This window comes from Topomyia yanbarensis, chromosome 3, assembly GCF_030247195.1.
Source record: "Topomyia yanbarensis strain Yona2022 chromosome 3, ASM3024719v1, whole genome shotgun sequence".
NCBI classification, from domain to species: domain Eukaryota; kingdom Metazoa; phylum Arthropoda; class Insecta; order Diptera; family Culicidae; genus Topomyia; species Topomyia yanbarensis.
The window spans coordinates 70,140,437-70,158,882 of NC_080672.1; positions in this window are offsets into that span (position 1 = coordinate 70,140,437).

Genomic DNA, 18,446 nt, shown 5'->3' on the forward strand with positions numbered 1-18,446 from the left:
AGCGGGAGAACGCCCGACAGCACTTCGAGACTCATCGTATGGGTCGACTGCATGCACCCTAAGGCGATACGCAAACAACGATACTGAATTCTTTCGAGTTTGATGAAATGTATGTTCGTGGCGGATCGAAAGCAGAAGCATCCGTATTCCAGTACCGACAGTATCGTTGTTTGATACAACCTAATTAGGTCTCCTGGGTGGGCACCCCACCACGTTCCGGTTATTGTACGAAGAAAGTTGATCCTTTGTTGGCATTTCTGTTTCAGATACCGAATATGGCATCCCCAAGTACCTTTCGAGTCGAACCAGACCCCTAGATATTTTACTGTGAAGACCTGAGCTATAGTTTGACCCATTAATAGAAGCTGTAGTTGTGCTGGTTCACGCTTCCTAGAAAATACAGACAAATTGTCCAAGGTATTCTGTAATGGTCCTTGTAGATTGACAGCTTTGGGTGCCGTAACAGACACCACGCCATCGTCTGCAAGTTGCCTTAACGTGCAGGAATTGTCAAGACATTCATCAATGTCGTTGACGTAGAAATTGTATAACGGGGGGCTTAGACATGAGCCCTGGGGAAGGCCCATGTAACTAAATCGTGATGTCGATAAGTCACCATGCGAAAAATGCATGTGCTTTTTCGACAATAAGTTTAGTAAAAAGTTGTTTAAAGTCGCTGAAAGACCATGCTGGTGCAGCTTCTCTGAAAGAATGTTGATAGAAACTGAATCAAAAGCCCCCTTTATATCTAGGAACACTGATGCCATCTGCTCTTTACTAGCATAGGCCATTTGAATTTCGGTTGAGAGCAACGCAAGACAATCGTTCGTCCCTTTGCCTTTGCGAAAGCCAAATTGTGTATCTGACAGTAAGCCATTTTCTTCGACCCAATTGTCGAGGCGGGATAGGATCATTTTCTCGAACAACTTCCGGATACAGGATAGCATTGCGATCGGTCGATACGAATTGTGGTCGGAGGCTGGTTTTCCTGGTTTTTGGATGGCGATGACCTTCACTTGCCTCCAATCGCGTGGGACAATGTTAGCCTCAAGAAACTTATTAAATAAGTTCAACAAGCGTCTCTTGGCAGAGTCTGGCAGATTCTTCAACAAGTTGAATTTGATTCTGTCTAGCCCTGGAGCTTTATTGTTACACGACAAGAGAGCAAGTTGGAACTCCACCATCGAAAAAGGTGTTTCGTTCGCGTTATCGTGACGGGACGCGGTGCGGTAGATCTTCTGTGCCGGGGCGGAATCCGGACAAACCTTCTTGGCGAAATCGAATATCCAACGGTTTGAATATTCCACGTTCTCATTAGTACTGTTTCGATTTCGCATACGTCGGGCTGTTCCCCAAAGAGTGCTCATCGATGTTTCTCTCGATAATCCGTCGACGAACCGGCGCCAATAACCGCGTTTTTTGGCTTTCATCAAACTCTTCATTCGCTTGTCTAACGTCGCGTACTGTCGAAAACTAGCGGGTAACCCGTCGTTCCGGAAGGTCTTAAACGCGGCGGCCTTCTCTGCGTACACGTCTGAGCACTCTTTATCCCACCAGGGATTGGGAGAACGTTTTTGTATGTTCGCGCCGGGTACTGGCTTAGTCTGAGCTTGATTCGCGCTGTCGAGAATCAAGCCAGCCAAAAAGCTGTACTCTTCCTCCGGAGGAAGTTCTTGAGTAGATTCGATGTTGTCGGATATCGCGGCAGCATAGCTCTTCCAATCGATATTTCGTGTGAGGTCATACGAAATATTGATTGTTTCCAATGGCCTTGAGCCGTTATTGATTGAGACTACGATCGGCAGATGGTCGCTACCGTGGGGATCAGGGATTACCTTCCACGCGCATTCTAACTTTAGCGAGGTCGAGCAAAGGGATAAATCTAATGCGCTTGGGCGCGCTGGTGGGGGAGGAATCCGTGTCATTTCACCCGTGTTTAGAATTGTCATGTTGAAGTTGTCGCAAATATTGTGAATTAAAGAGGAACGGTTATCATCATAAAGGCAACCCCATTCCGTACCGTGAGAGTTAAAGTCGCCTAAAACTAGTCGCGGTGCAGGCAGGGATTCTATGATGTCATGTAGCCGGCGATGCCCAATCGCGGTGTTGGGGGGAATATATATGGAAGCTATGCAAAGATCTTTGCCTTTGGTTGTTACTTGACAAGCGACAACTTCAATACCTGTTATCGAGGGAAGGTTAATTCTGTAGAAGGAATAGCGCTTTTTGATCCCCAAAAGCACTCCTCCATAGGGGGTGTCTCGATCCAGGCGAATAATATTAAAATCGTGGAAGTTGAGATCTATATCTGAAGTTAACCAAGTTTCACATAATGCAAATGCATCGCAACTTAAACTGTTTATTAAAATTTTGAAGGAATCGATTTTCGGGATGATACTTCTGCAATTCCACTGTAAAACAGTGATCAAATCCGTGACCTTGTTCGATGAGTTAGCCATCGAAGGATACAATCGCTGAAAGGAGGGGCCATTTAGCAGTCAACTGCTTCAAAAATGTTCTTACTGTAGGGAGAAAAGCTAACATAAGACTTTTAATAGGATCAGTTATATTGAAAATTTTTATTATCCAGTCCACAATGTCCGAGAGTTTGATAATTCCAGTGCCGCGATTATTCTCGAACTGAAACAGAGGAACACTTGGGATTTTTGATGTTCCGGGAAGTGCTGGGAACTCCTTCTCTGAGTTTAATCCTTCGAGACCAGGAGCTAATTGCTTCGGTTTGGTTGCAACACTTCCAATAGAAGTGACTTTCGGAGTCCCGTCAAGGGATACCTTCTGGCCTTTACAACGAACTTTAGGAGAGGAAATGTTCCTCCTCTTCCTATAACTTCTAGGCGCCCTAGTAGATGTTCCCTCTTGTGGGTCATCAGCCTCGCCCTCGTTAGGAGGCAAGTGAGCATAGATGTTTGTTGAGGTTGGTGGTGTAGCTTTCTTTAGCATTTCTGCGAAAGAACGTTCGGATCGTCCCGCAAGGGAACGTTTCAGTTTATCCCCGCGTAGTTTGTACGCGTTGACATGCCGAGATATCATGCAGATTCTCTGCACAGTAAGGACACTTCTCAGCATTCTTACTGCACGAATCATCTAGATGATTCTCCCCGCATTTTCCACAGCGGGCCTTATTGCTACAATGGGTGGCTGTGTGACCCAATTGTTTACACTTTGTGCAATTCATGACCCGCGGCACAAACAGACGCACGGGCAGACGAACCTTGTGCAAGACGACGTAATTTGGCAAAGCGGTACCAGCGAAGGTCAACCGATAAGAGTTTGATTGGGGGTACGTTTTTGAACCATCCCCCGCAACTGCTACTGAGTGCAAACGCTTGCACTCAAGTATTTTCACTGGCTGAAGTATGCGGTCTCTAAAACGGCCAACCCCATACTGCAGCAGATCCTCGCATGTCAAACTGTCATCGGTGATAACGCCTTCAGACTGTACTTTTACAGCTGGAATATACACGTGATAGTCCTTCGTAAAGTGCTCGCAGCAAGCAATATCGTTTGCCTGCTTTGAGTTAGTCAGCACGACCCTCAGCCTGTCTGAGCGGACCTTTTTTATTTCGGTCACAGCCGAGAACCGTTCCGTTAGGTCTTTTGAAATCTGTAATAGATTTAGTGGTTTCGTTTTGGGCCGAAAGAAGACCACAAAGGGACCGGTCGAGAGCTCTGGATATTGTTTGGGTCGGGGGAGAACCTTAGGAGTCGACTCGATCTCCATTTGGCCATCCGGGGAGGAAGCCATCGATACCGTCAACGCACGGGGTCAGCACCCGCGCAGACGGGAAAAAGCCGTAAATGTATCAAAAAGGTAGATTTCACTTATCTGTATACTCGTTTCCCACGACGCACCAGTCCAGCTTAAATAGCTGGTTATTGTTCAATCCTCGCTTTACGAACAAAAGGTTGAGGAATGTGGCCTAACGGTTAACACACGCACAAAAGAATATAAAAGTCCAAACCTCGAAGAGGCAGAGAATGGCAAAATAACCTTGAACACGGATTACTGCACTGTTCTTTTTCCAACAGACCGAAAACAAAACACTTCTATCTCGATCGAGCGATGCGTAGAGACTGTAAACAAAGAGGCTTCTTTAGAAGAGTGTTGAGTAATTTTCATAATTTTTATGGAAAAATCGCAAAATTATGGTTCTTTTGATATTGCCGACCCAAAACCGCAAAGTATTTCTGAGAAAAGAACATAACATAGCAAACCGTTGGAAAGGTAATTTCTTCTTCTTTCCAGAACACTCAACAAATTTAAAATTGGTTGAAAAACGACCGCGTAGAAGTTTCGAAAAATAGTTTTTTTGGTCATAAATCAAGATTTTGAGGATATACAACATTTTTCAAACATTGCCTTGTGTCGCATTTGGCGAGATCTATAATCTATACTAGGTCACTTGAAAAGTACAAAATCACTGTACTGCCTACAATCGCTAGTCAGTCCCGTGTAGATAGTGAATCCAATATAACATGGGACTGACTTGCGATTATGGGCAGTGTAGCACCGTGTTATTAACTTTTATTCATATCTTTGGCTTAATTTGGTCTATAAACAATCGGTGAGATGCGTTTTGAAGAAAATGAGTCAGGGAATCTAACAAAATAGCAATTTTTTTAACAGTGTTGCCAAAAAACATAAATTTTCAGTTTAAAACTTAAACTGCATTTTATTTACAATTTGTGTATTTCTATTTTCAAAAAGGCTATGCCATTGTGTTTCTCGGATAGTTTTACACAAAAAAATATCTAATGCATCAAGATATCTTGAGCCAATCACCAGACACAATCATTAGAATAAAAAAACTCACAACTTCTCAGCACGCTTCTCGCTATATCTCAGTAACCAAGCAGAATGTCAAAATTTTGAAAACGCCACTTTGCAGAAATTTGTTAAGACAAACGTTGTTTGTCTATTTATTTATTAAACAATAAATTAATTAATTATTTTATTAATTAATTAATAAATTAATCAATTAATTGATAAATTAATTAAATAAACGATAAAATAAGAACGGCTGTTTTGTACTGCCAGGGCAGGGCAGTACAAAACAGTCGTTCTTATATTATAGACCGAAAAAGTCGAACATCCGTAAAACCATCTTCCGGTCGCTTTTCTTACTCATTAAACAATAAATTTATTCTTATTTTTCATCTGACCTGTGTTGGTCTACATGACATGTTGTTGAATGGGCAAAGCCCATTTAAGGGGATCCTGTTATATAATTTTGCAAAAGGTATCTAACGTTTGATCATTTTTTTAAGAAGTAGAATGACTTAGGCATGTGCGCTATTCTGCAAAATGTTTATTAAGATTTCATCTACAAAATAAAAATTTTCGAGTGTAAGGTGTCAAAAATGGCGTCCAAAATGGCGGCTACAGCAAAAGGTGTTTTGAAAACCGGCCTCATCAGCGGGCACGATACAATTCGTCGTCTACAAGCAGGAAACCAAAACCAATCTTGAAGATTACATCCGTAAAGGCGCCCAACATAAAAATCATGAAAAAAATGATATAGAAGGCAAATAGCAGCCACTTGAAAATAAAGTATCGTTTTTGCATGATTTTACCACTTTGGTCGGCTGCAAAAAATCGTTAATGATCAAAATATTACGATTTTGTAGGTTACAGCGCCCGAGAATGTTGCCTTCTTTTAGGCGGGCAAAACCCGAAGTTGATTGGTTGAATGGTTCAAAAACGAGAATGCCCGCAGATTCGAAATGTCTTGTTCCGAGAAAGCCGCCATTTTGGACACCATTTTTGACACCTTACACTCGAAATTTTTTATTTTATAGATGAAACCTTAATAAACATTTTGCAGAATAGCGCACATGTCTAAGTCATTTTACTGCATAAAAAAAATTATTAAACATTAGGTACTTTTTGCCACAAATATATAAAAGGATCCCCTTAATTATATAATTCAGAAGCATTCCTCAAATGGGCGTTAAAACCCATCATCTTTTCGTATGTTTCTGACAACAGAATAGAGCCCTTCTCTGGAAGTGTAATCAGCGTTTTTTGAGTATATTGAACTCCATTGGATTGATTATAAGAGACAGATAGGAGGGGATAGGTTTCGTCGGATGCATTTTCAACACACGAACTCTGTTAACCTTCCGGCAGTCGCGCTAGTGCACTGAGTGCACGCTGCTCTAAAAATCTAGCGAAATCGTCTTAGGACAACAGCGGCTGCTCGTTCAGTGGGCCATAAGCGCGATTTCCGGAGAGTTAGCATGGGTTATTTCATTACGAGGTTAGTGGTAAGTGGTGCAGTCGTACCTCGATTAAATCATTAGCCATATATACGAGAATGCTGACTTTAGCTCCCATTCCTACAATTTTCCAAAAGTCCTCATGATCCATGAAACATTAAATGTACTGATAAGACAAGTTTTATTGTGTTATTAAATGAAATTAGTTTCTATGTTTTCAATTATGACAGATAATCCAAATTGTAGAAAGTACCTTTTTAACGCACACAATTATCTTGGGAACTAAGCATCAGAGTCAAAAACAAATCTGAGTGTTAGGCCTTCCATTTGAATTTGGTTTGGATAGGATTGGTTCAGCCATTGCTGAGAAACACGAATGAGAGTTTGTCACACGCATACACACAGACACACAGTAGCACCAGGGACAGGAGGACAGGAGTTCAGGGGTTTGACGACGCCCCCTCCCCGAACCTACTGCGAGTTGGGGAGTCTTACTAGAATATGGTGGGGCAAGGCAATGTTGGACTCTGCTAAAGCTCTATAAAAAGCTATAAAAATCCAAAAGCAGCTCCGTCGAAGCAGGTGGGTGCCGCTTCCGCTATAGTTTTATCCAAGACTTTAGCATAAACCACTATAGCCTACTGGAGTGCCAACCGGCACATTAGGATCGGTACCGGTAATAAGGATTTCATCGAAAATTATCCACGGACCGACAGCCATGCCATTCCACTATCCTAGTAATGGCACTGGCTGCTCTTGGCCGCGTTAAAACTTTGGTAGGTCTCTAAGTACGTTCGAAACCCGGCACTCTAGCTGACTCAGTTGGACGTTCCTGACTAGCGCCGATCCGGCTCTGAACGCGGTACCTCATGATTGACCGTGTCAACTCCCACATGTGACCTCACTGCTTGGAAAGGTAATCATGGGATCATATAGATGCGACTCCTTATTACGGGCGTAGATAGCGGCTTGATGTTGGGACCCAAAAGAGCACGGAAGAAGATAAAAACAACAAAAACAAAAATTCTAACGGAGCAAGTGGCTGATCCTGTTCGCTAAAGGTGGGCTGGCGAGGTCATCGATCCAGCAAAACGACCACGTGTAACGCAAATGCAACCGCAATAGCAACAGCAGCGAGAGAAAACCAGGGAGGCCACACTGAACACGAGCGGCGACAAACCAAAAGAATGCCAAGGAAAGCTAGGGTTCCACGTGCACACGCTGAACAATCGAAGAACTCTACAAATTCGTGAAAGGCAAGTGCATCGTGCACTGACAAATCAGGAATCTAGTAATTAGCATCAAATCCGCTGTAGCAGCAGCCGACTGCGAACAGATGGCGTTACTAGAGAGAGTTGAAAATGCTGAAAAGACACTGAAGACCACGGAGATAGCGAAAGCAGAAGCCTACAATACGGCGAAGGGTGATCGGTATTCCCGTTCTGTGAAAAGAGTATGGGAAACACCAGGAGAGGATGAGGAACCGAAGAAGCCCAAGAAGTTTGGTGAAAGACAGCGCAACAACCTACAAATGGAGAGTGAATGGCGAATCGTAGGAGAGCTGAGGAAATATCAGAAAGAAAAGGACTAAAAGAAGAAAAATAAGAAAAAAACCTTTCACCGCGCCAGAAGAGGTATAGGTGAGACGCTCTAGTCGTCAAAGCAAACGACGGCGTGATGTATGCAACGATCCTCAAAAGGATGAGAGAGGATCCCAAGCTGAAGGAGCTGGGTAGAACGTAGGAACAACCAGACGCACTCAGATAGGCGAGATACTGTTCGAGCTGAAGAAAGATTCATTGATCAAGAGCTTGTCCTATCGGAAACTAGAGGCATGAGCGGTTGGAGGAGAAGCGAATGCGAGAGCTTTGGTTCAGGAAGCAGTGGGCGAGTGCAGGAATCTGAACGAGATCACAGCAGAAGACGAAGTGAGGAGCGTGCTAATAGAGCAATGTAATCTGGAGACAGAGCTGATGTCAATCAGGTTAAGGAAGGTGATAGTGGCTCACAGACAGCTGCGATATGCTTTTCATCAACCGCACAAATGAGGGTGGAAAGGATAGCATGGTGGAGATAAACCAGCTTAATCTCAATCATTGCGACATTGCACAGCAACTGTTGTGGCAGTCAACAAAAGATGCTGTGTACTGTCAGTTCAATCGAAGATGGTATCGAAACAGCAAGCACTCCACGAGCGTGTTGTACGGTTTTACAAAACGCATGGTCATTGTGGAAAAAAGTGTACGATAGACAACTTTCGAGACTGAAATGTGCCCGTGATTACAGTTTACTGGATCCTGGCATCCCTGAGCGTCCGTCCGGCGAAGATAATGACGAAGAAGAAGGAGGAAAGGTTGAAAAAGCTGTTCAACAACAAGGACAGAACGAGTTTGCGTAACGTCGGTCAAAAATATATCTGCTCCCATACCTTGATTCACCGAACCCTCAAGATGGAGGAAATCATCTGTCGGAAGAAGACTCGGTTCCCCGAGTACACGGACGAGCAGATAGCGATCGTAAAAATCGCAGTACCGGTGGATGACGAAGAACTACCGCGGGATGTCGTTCGTGCTGGACGATGAAAGTTACTTTCCGCTCTCGAAGACCTACATTGCAGGAAATGACAACTACTATTCCAGCGACAAGTCGGCCACACCCTCCGAAGTAAAATATAAGTTAAAGCATAAATTTGAAAAAAGTTATGCTGTATATAGCCATATCGGACAGAGGGATTTCAAAGCCGTGGTTCAAGCCGAGCGGTCTGGCCATCAATCCACAAGTGTATCAGGAAGAATGTTTTCTGGCCGGACAAGGTATTTTCCCATTATGCCAAGAAGACGCTGGAGTATCTTGAGCAGAAAAATACCGTACGTGCCGAAACGAAGGAACCCGACCAACTTTCCCCAGTGCCGTCTCATTGAGGATTTTTTCGGCTCTCAGTGCCCTAGAGTACACAAATAATTGGCGGATCAAGTATACGAAGCAGTTGACCACCAGAATTCGGAATTGTATCCGGAAGATGGACGTCAATGCTGGGAGCATTGTGACTAAGTTCCGTCATACGGCTGATCAGGCCCCCTTCTCCCATATTCATTGACGAGTTTTTGAAGAATAAACATTATAAATCAGTATTTTTTTTATTGAATTAATAAAAAATACTGAATTTGCTGAAATTTGAAAACTGATGACTGAAAAAAATTCTCATTTTTTTTTTAACACTCGTTATTGCAGAGCCGTATTGTATTCCTCCCGAAACGGTAATTGGGTGGTGAATTGTGGCAATCCAAGTGATGGGCGATTTCCCTGTCCAAGAGGTGTGGGATAGCACACACGAAGGCTCCGTGATCGCCAGAATCAAAGGCGTATTCGCATTTAGCTGTTATGCTTTCCCACGGTGGACACTAGAGCAGTACAATCGGATTCTAGACGCACTGCTCGACCGAGGAGAGTGAGGGTAGCAGGCTGACTAACACAAGAGGTTACAGCCTGTTGGAAGCCCTTCCATGGCGACATGACCGGAAACTCTAGTGACATGGAAGATCTGGCATCTGAGCCGCACATTAAAAATTAAGTATTAAATTCAGGGTCCGCGCGCGATCATCCAAGAACACACGCAAATACACTGAAGTCTTTTTTATGCGGTTTTTTATGCGACTTTTTTATGCGGATTTTCAAAGTTAAGCGGTTTTTAAATGCGGATTTTCAAAGTTATGCGGTTTTTTTAATGCGGATTTTCAAAGTTATGCGATTATTTTTATGCAGCTTCCTTTTAATTTCTGGGGCATCACCTGAAGCGACTTTTATCGAAAGATAGATCCTCGTGAATGCATATGCTTAAACAATAGACATAAAATGTTCATATTTTTATTTTAGATTATGAATTACTAGTCTTTGGGTTAAGGATATGAGAAGCATTGTTGATGCAGTGAAAATAAAAACAGAAAATGACTGAATACCTTTTTACCTTTCTTATAATAAAACTTATTCAATCGGTCGGAATTTCGACTTTTTAAACGAGACCCGCAGAGCCGAATCTCTTGTACCATTCGACTCAGTTCGGCGAGATCGGAAAAAAAGTCTGAGCGTGTATTTTTTTTACTTGGTGATAAAGATTTTACGCCGACCCGGCACACGTTCAGTAGTTAGACCATACTACCGATTTCATCCATCGTGTACCACAAGGAGGGACTCTGAACAGAGAAGATAACTCTGAACCCTATTCCTCTAAACTCCACCAAGAAGTCCGACATTTGCCTGATCCCCCGGATTCCATTTGAAATGACTACTCTGGGGGAGTCGTGCTAATGCACTTCACTTGATTCCAGGTCTAGCTGGTCGTGCTAGATTTCGCTTGTCTCGTAACCGCCATATCAGTCCTGCAAGGCATGATATTCTACATGCCTTCCTCTCTACGTTGACCAGTTGGATGCCGTGGTCGATCTAGCGATTCCGGTTGGAGGATGGCTTCCGGTTCACTGGTGCCCCAACGACCGGGGTCTGTCGCGTTCGATGCTACTCGGCGTAGTTCCCGACGGTGGAGCTAGCCTACCTTGGCGGAGAGTTCCCCGACAAAAGAATGTCTCCTGCAACCGTTGACGGACACGTTATTCTTCCTTAGATGCAGCCCGGCAGAATGCCGAGGTCAGTCCAGCGATTCCCGGTGGAGGATTGCGTCCGGTTCACTGGTGCCCCGATGATTCAAGCCGGCGATTCGCTACGGACTACTTGGAATAGTCCCCGACGGTGGATCTTTCCTACTCCGCCGAAGAGTTCCCCGGCAGTAGATGATCTTCCGAAACCGATCCTACCCGGGCAGATGCCGAGGTCGGTCCTGCGATTCTGGGTGGAGGGTGACTTCCAGTTGACAGGCGCCCCGACGACCATCTGCCGGAGCTACTTCCCGATCTATTCGAACTAGTCCCCGGCGGTGGGCCTAGTCTACTCCGACGGAGAAATTTCCCGACGTTGAAATTTCTCTCGAAATCGTTATCTCGATGCTGGTCGGTTAGGTGCCGAGGTCAGTCTTGCGATTCCGGGGAGTCACGGTTCCGACAGCATAAGTCATTAAGTGACTTTACGCTTGTCTTGACATGCCGCAAACCCAAGTGATTCGCATTTAATGCAAAAAGATCCTGACTCCTGCGTTGCAGAAGAAAAAGGGTTAAGTAGCCGGGAAACTCTAAGCTTGCTCATATGACCCTACTCCACGCTTTTCTCTAAACTTTCTTACTTCAAATCCTTGCTCTTCGTTGAGTACTATGGCTCTTAATATTGAAAAATATTTCACACCTTATGTGTTTTTATGCGGATTTTCAAAATTATACAGCTTTTTATGCGGATTTTCCAAGTTATGCGGTTTTATTTTATGCGGATTTTCAAAGTTAGGCGGTTTTATGCGGATTTTCAAAGTTATGCGGTTTTTTATGCAGATTTTCAAAGTTATGCGGTTTTTTTATGCGAATTTTTTATGCGCTACGTATCCCTCGCATAAAAAAAACTTCAGTGTATTCGAAAGGCACACAGTTATAAAATACAATTTATACACGCGAAGTTACATACACGCCAGAACATTTTGTAATCTCATTCAGTTCTGATCAATAACGGATTAGCAGCACATAGGCATATGTCTAGCTAATACTTAGGCCAGCTAATACTTAGGCAAAAATATTGTATCTACGAAACAGTCCATTTTTCGTAAGTTTTCCTATGAATGATACGCTCGTTTTATTTTCTACATGTTGAATTATTAGCTCAACCATCACATAGACAAAAATGCGTATTTCCCTCGCACATGAATATTTCTTACGACGTAAGATGTGCAGTACATATTGAATTAAAACAAAGTCCTCTTATAAGCAAATATTAAAAAAAATCTAGTGACATTCTTTTACTGGTCAACGTTCAAGCATATCTTTGCTAGCTACTCGCCTTTACAATAGTTCATGACATTGTACAAAACGCGCTACATATCTGAACCGCACCATAAATATCACATTCAGAATCACGGGCCGCTGCAATTGGCCTTAAGCAGTGGTTTAGTAGGTGACGTAGTCCCTCTGCAATTGTAGTGTGTGATTCTGACCGAGAGCTCTTCCGAGAACCTAGCTCTACAGCTCCAGTAGAACTCTCGAAAAAGAACTTTGTATGGAGAGGTGCCACCGTGCGTCGTGCCTTAGACAAAGCTTCTCCTTAGGATGAATATTTTACAAAACCGGGAATCTATTAGACTATCATTTATTCCTTCTTCAGTAGATTCATCCGGACGTGACCGACGTTAGGTTTGATTAGCATGCAGTAGTTAATACAAATGTACAACGATGATCAGCATGTTAGACACAAGTTTGCACAGAATATTTTGTATTCTCATTCAGTTCTGATCAATAACGGATTAGCAGCACATAGGCGATAACATATGTCTAGGTTTATGCTAACACTTAGACAAAAATACTGTGTCTACGAAACAGTCCATTTTTCGCAAGTTTTCCTAAGAATGATACGCTCGTTGTATTTTCTACATATTGATCATTTACACAACCAACACATAGACAAGAATGTGAATTTCCCTCGCACATAAATATTTCTTACGACGTAAGATGTGCAGTGCATATTACTACAAAATACTTAATGTCTTCAAATAAGCAAATATTAAAAAAAAATCTTGCGACATTCCTTTACTGCTCAACTTTCAAACATAGCTTTGCTAGCTACTCCCATTTAAAAAACAGATGATAAGAGATCGTCGCTGTTGTGCTATCTTACGACAAGCGCCATTTAGCACCTTTCGAGAAAAACGATTTTTAAAGTTTGATATTGAATATCGTGAAACTTATAAATGGTAGAAACAATTCAATGAATACAATTGATGCTTCTATCTATTCTGTAATAATCTCTCAAATATTACGAAGATCGGTTGACTATGTTGCGAGTATTTACTAAAAATGTAAACAAAAGTCGCACTCACACGTGTCATAAGTGTGTATTGATGACAAAATTTATATGGCGTGTCATAATCGTGCATGGAAAATTTTCCATAGAAAAAAACCATCAATTATAAACTTTTATTCATATCTTTGGCTTCATTTGGTCTATAAACAATCGATAAGATGCATTTTGAAGGAAATTAGTGTGGGAATCTAGAAAAAATAGCAATTTTTTGATATAGTGTTGCCAAATATTCTAAATTTCCAGTTTAAAACTAAAACTGCATTTTTCTCACACTTCGTGTATTTTTCTTTTTTAAATGATTGTGTCATTGTGTTTCTCAGATAGTTTTACACATGAAAACATCTTATGCATCACGATAATTTGAGCCAATCCCCAGACACAGTCATTTGAAGCAAAAAAATTAAAATTTCTCAGCACGTTTCTCGCTATATCTCAGTAACTAAGCAGAATATCAAAATTCTGAAAACGCCACTTTGTAGAGATTTTTTCGACAAGTAATGTGGCATATCTAACTCAGTTTACCCCAAAATGGCGTTTGTCATAGGATAGCACAACAGCGACGAGATGTGATCGATTTAAGCTAAGTACCACTACTAATAGTTCATGACATTGTGCAAAACGCGCTACATATTGTTGGCAGTCAACGAGCAAACGACCTTGACGAATATAATTACACATCGATTCAATATTCGTGTTTCAATAACCGGTTTACAACAAAAATAATCAAAACCGAAGCAAACCAATCCTCTAGCAGCGTTTTCGAGTAGTTCAACTGTACCGAAAAGCATACGCTCAACCCATTTCAAGCTGTTTCACTCAGTTCCGTTTAAATGGTTGCAAAAAATTCTACCAAAAAACCTTTCGATCCTAAAGTTTCTGCTTTTGGCCAACATGTTTATTCAAAACGAAATTGAACAACCGTTGAAACATAGTGACCACACGAACGTTCGAGACCTGCTGGCGTCGATTTGTGTACCGCAAACAAATCACGAGCTCAATCAAATTGTCAATTTCATCATATCAGCATAACCAGCCCGAACGACTAAGCCATTCATCCATTCAATCGTTCTTCCACTCAATTCAACGGTTGAACACCGAGACCCCACCTGACCTTATCTCGGCCTAAATGGTTTAAACTTAACGGGAGCGCAAACAGCCCGCTGACTGTGCAAGTGGGCAGTATTTCCCTGTCACGTTTTCCTACATTCAACTTAACTACAACTGAATCAAACTCCTCTGTTGCCCGCCGTCCCCGTACATAAGCATGTTTTTGGTGCACCGAAAAAAATGTGTGTCACATGTGGTCACCTTATTGCAGCCACCCTTCTGATAGCGCTGACTATGAATGGAGCGGCAACCAGAAGAACTCAAACGAAATATCTTATGCAACGAAGTACACAATAGTTCGGTGTGTTTATCGATTGCATACACAGTTACTGTTACACAATTAGGCGTTAGAGCGGCAAATCTCAATGACTTCTTCTCCCGCGGCACTCAGGTTCTGGTTTGCGTACAATATTAATCTAGTTTTGAAAAAACATCAACCACTTTTGCACCAGCACGTAATCAAAAAATCTGTCGCTCAAATCTCCCGTCTGGTTGTTCACCAGTCGGACGCCCTCCCGTTGGAGTTACGGTTTACGTTGCGGTTCAATAGTCCGTCGCATTTGCCGAAATTATCGCTAGGCAACCTACCGAATGTTGCGACACCTGAGAGATACTGAAAACTGGTTCACTACAGACAGATAAACTCGACTGTTGGATACGATAACCTTTTTTGGCAGACCTCAGTGATCCGCCGCGTGAAGCTGTTTGCCACCTCCGTGGCAGTAGCGGTAACATTGGTGACCTAGAATTACCGTTTCTCGAAATCCCGCTCCTTGCTGGTCGCTCTGGGTTACCAGTTTATTACACTGAGTGGGTAATACTGGTTGAGTTGGCGTGGGAAACTGCGCTATCCTTGGGTGCGGTACAACACCAGCTACAAAGTTGATTTGCGATCTTTCAAACTGGTTGCAAAATGTCAGTTTCGAAGCAATTTTTAATCTGTTTGATACTACATAACAGCGTATGAGCGAATTCTGGCCGCAGCTATGTTTTCATCGGATCTATTCATAACCAAAAATACGGGGCGTTTTCGTATTCCATTGAAGTATTACCACCCCGTCGGGACCGCCAAGAGCATCGTTTTGGAGCTCTGATCGGAACAGTTCGGCGTTGATCGATGAGTCATTTCAGCAGGCAGCTGTGTGCGAATTGTTGCCAAGCGAATGTCGATTATCCTACGGCAAGTTGGTATGAATTCCCACGAACGTGAAGGTGAAACGTTTTTATTAAAGCACTTTTCTTATATTGCTAGCTTCGGTGACAAGATTGCCCTCTTAAAGAGGCGTGCAAGGATACCGGCACATGTGAGCCAATCTGCCGAGACGGTTCATTTCATTGCGTCGAATAGTTCCTCTTGCGCATACATATATGCGCCTGTTAGATTAGCGGCCGCAGTTCCGAAAATTTGCTCATAGCTAAATTGATTCGTAACTGCCAATTAACGATTTTGTGATTTGCGGCTTGTCTCTCCTTGATTATGGCACTCTCTGAAAAGTGACAGTTTTTTTTTAAATTGAAATAAGTAGTTATATCCTCTAGAGTATAACATGTGCCATTATTCGGCATCCTTGAAGGATTTACTTGGAACTTGCTGTGGTTGTATTTTCTTCATGACCTCGACCGCATTACCTGCACCACTTTGCGCAAAGGTGGACCAGTTTGCGAAGTGAGCGAGTGAGACAGTGTGGCTTCTGCAATAAAATAAGAAGCAAATCGATATCACAAAAAGCCAACACGCAAACAACCACACTTGTGTTCGAGTGCACCAGATCAGTATTACAAGAACTTATGAACAATTACTGTCGTTGAAATGTCATTTCACAGGATTATTGGTTTGGACTCATTTTTAAGATGGCATGTCAGGTTGGAGAAACTGGTTTGTTTTAATGATTACGAAAGTGATATTGTAATCGTTTGTTTTCCAATTATAGGGTGTCGTAAAGACAATCAAATCGATTTTTGATAATGCATGCGGTTTCTGGTTATAGCAGTATAATAGGCACTATTCAATTTTATCGAAATAAAATTCATTATAGCAGGTATTGGGGTTATTGCTGTAATTAATAGGTTTCTCGTTCTTCAGTTCAAAGGCTACCTACAGACTCTACACACAGATTTGCGGAGACAGTAAAATTAGCAATCTTGAACACAAACCGGCACAACGGGTGATTGTATATATTTTACCTGATACAACCAGCACGCTCTTTTGGCTGCACTTGTTGACAGTCCGTGTGGCTGCACTTTTTTACTCTTCGCTAGTGTATCATGTTAGCGTCTTCACATTTTAATCTGTTTTTCACTTTTTCTCATAAAACTTGTATTTGACACGGCATTTGCAAAAGCTTTTTTACGCTGTCGGGGTTTCTTTTTTACAAAACATGTTACAAAAGTTCTTAAGACGATCACGATATAATAAAAATTCACTTCCTAATATTAACACTGAGGATACTCATCATTTTAAACAATTTCATTAATATTCTACTTTCTTTAATTTCATTGTAAACCTATTGACAGTGTTTCTGTAGTCTTTGCTTATTTTCTTTCGTCTATTTATACCTATTGTTTGAACTAACTTAACTAACTACGAATAAATCTTATTTGTTTGTGGGTAGTAAGGAATGAAAAAAAACTAGAAATATAGCGGGAATTATTATATTTGAACATTCATTGTTTTCAGAAAATCTTAAATGTGGTTAATGTATGTAAGATCTCGTAAAGCGAGAATATCACGAACAGAAACATAGGGTGGTTTTCTTCGGGCTCGCAAGGAATCTATTAATTGGGATACAATATTCAGAGCAAGACCAAACAACACGTTCAATGCCTTGGTAACCCTCTCTGCAAGCACATTGATTATCTTCTTCGAGTCCAATACGGTGGAGATGCGCTTAGACCTCTCCTTCAAGGATCGATTAATTTTATCTTCCCTCAATTTATATATGGGACGTGTAAGGAGCTCATGCAAATTTTCTCCGCAATGTAAACAGTTTTTATTTCATGTATGGAGGGTCGGTAAACTTTTTTCTCTCCTTCGCGTGTACTGAGTGCAATTTCTTACAATCGAGTATCTTTACTTCCTGAAAGGGAGGGGGGGGGAGGTTTTCTAAGAGTTCCAGTGTGAAAAAACAATACTTTTTGCGTTTTTTAGAAATTTGGGTGAAGCGAATTGATCAAAAGTTTTGTGCATTATAATGTATCATTTCAATGACATTCTGAAATGTTTCATGTAAAAATATCGACAAACAACTCGGTGATGAAGTTTTATGTAGAACGTCACTAAAAACACAATTTGTGGTGTTAACTTCAATTCTTCAATCGATTCCGTAGACTATTTAACATAAAAAATTACTATTAATCGGCCGCTTTCAGTCTATTTCTGAAATGATGAGTAAGGTATAACTTCACACATACATTATGTGAATAATTGGGGTAAAACAGACACAAACGTTTCGTGCAATTATTCCAACTATCTCCAATCGATTTCCCAGAATTTTGTACATAAGAATTACTACTTTTCATAAGCCGCATTTAGCCTCTTTCCGAGAAGTACAGCAGGTTTAACCTCACGCTTTAGTTATAGGAAGAATTTGGGGTAAAACGGATACACGTGTTTTGTCCGGTCATTCGAACTATCTTCAATCGATTTCCTGGATTATTTGACATAAAAAAATACTTTCGATCAACCACTTTCTGCTTCTTTCTGAAATATTGAGTAAGGTGTATCATCATACTTGTGTTATGTGAATAATTGGGGTAAAACGGATACAAACGTTTCGTGCGGTCATTCCAATTATCTTCAACCGATTCCTCGGATTTTTCTACATAAGCATTACTACTTTCAATCGGCCACGTTCGGCCTCTTTTCGAGAAGCACACCCAGGCTTAACTTTCCACTTGAGATATGGGAAGATTTGGGGTAAAACGGGTACACATGTTTCGTGCGGCCATTCTAACTATCTTCAATCGATTCCCCAGAATTTTTTGCATAAGAAATACTACTTTTGATCAACCGTATTCAGCCTTTTTCTGAAATGTAGAGCCAGGTTTAACTTTATACTTGAGTTAGGGGAGGAATTGGGATAAAACGGGTACATACGTTTCGGGCGACCAGGCTAACTATATTCAAACGGTCACCTGATTTTTTATACATAAGA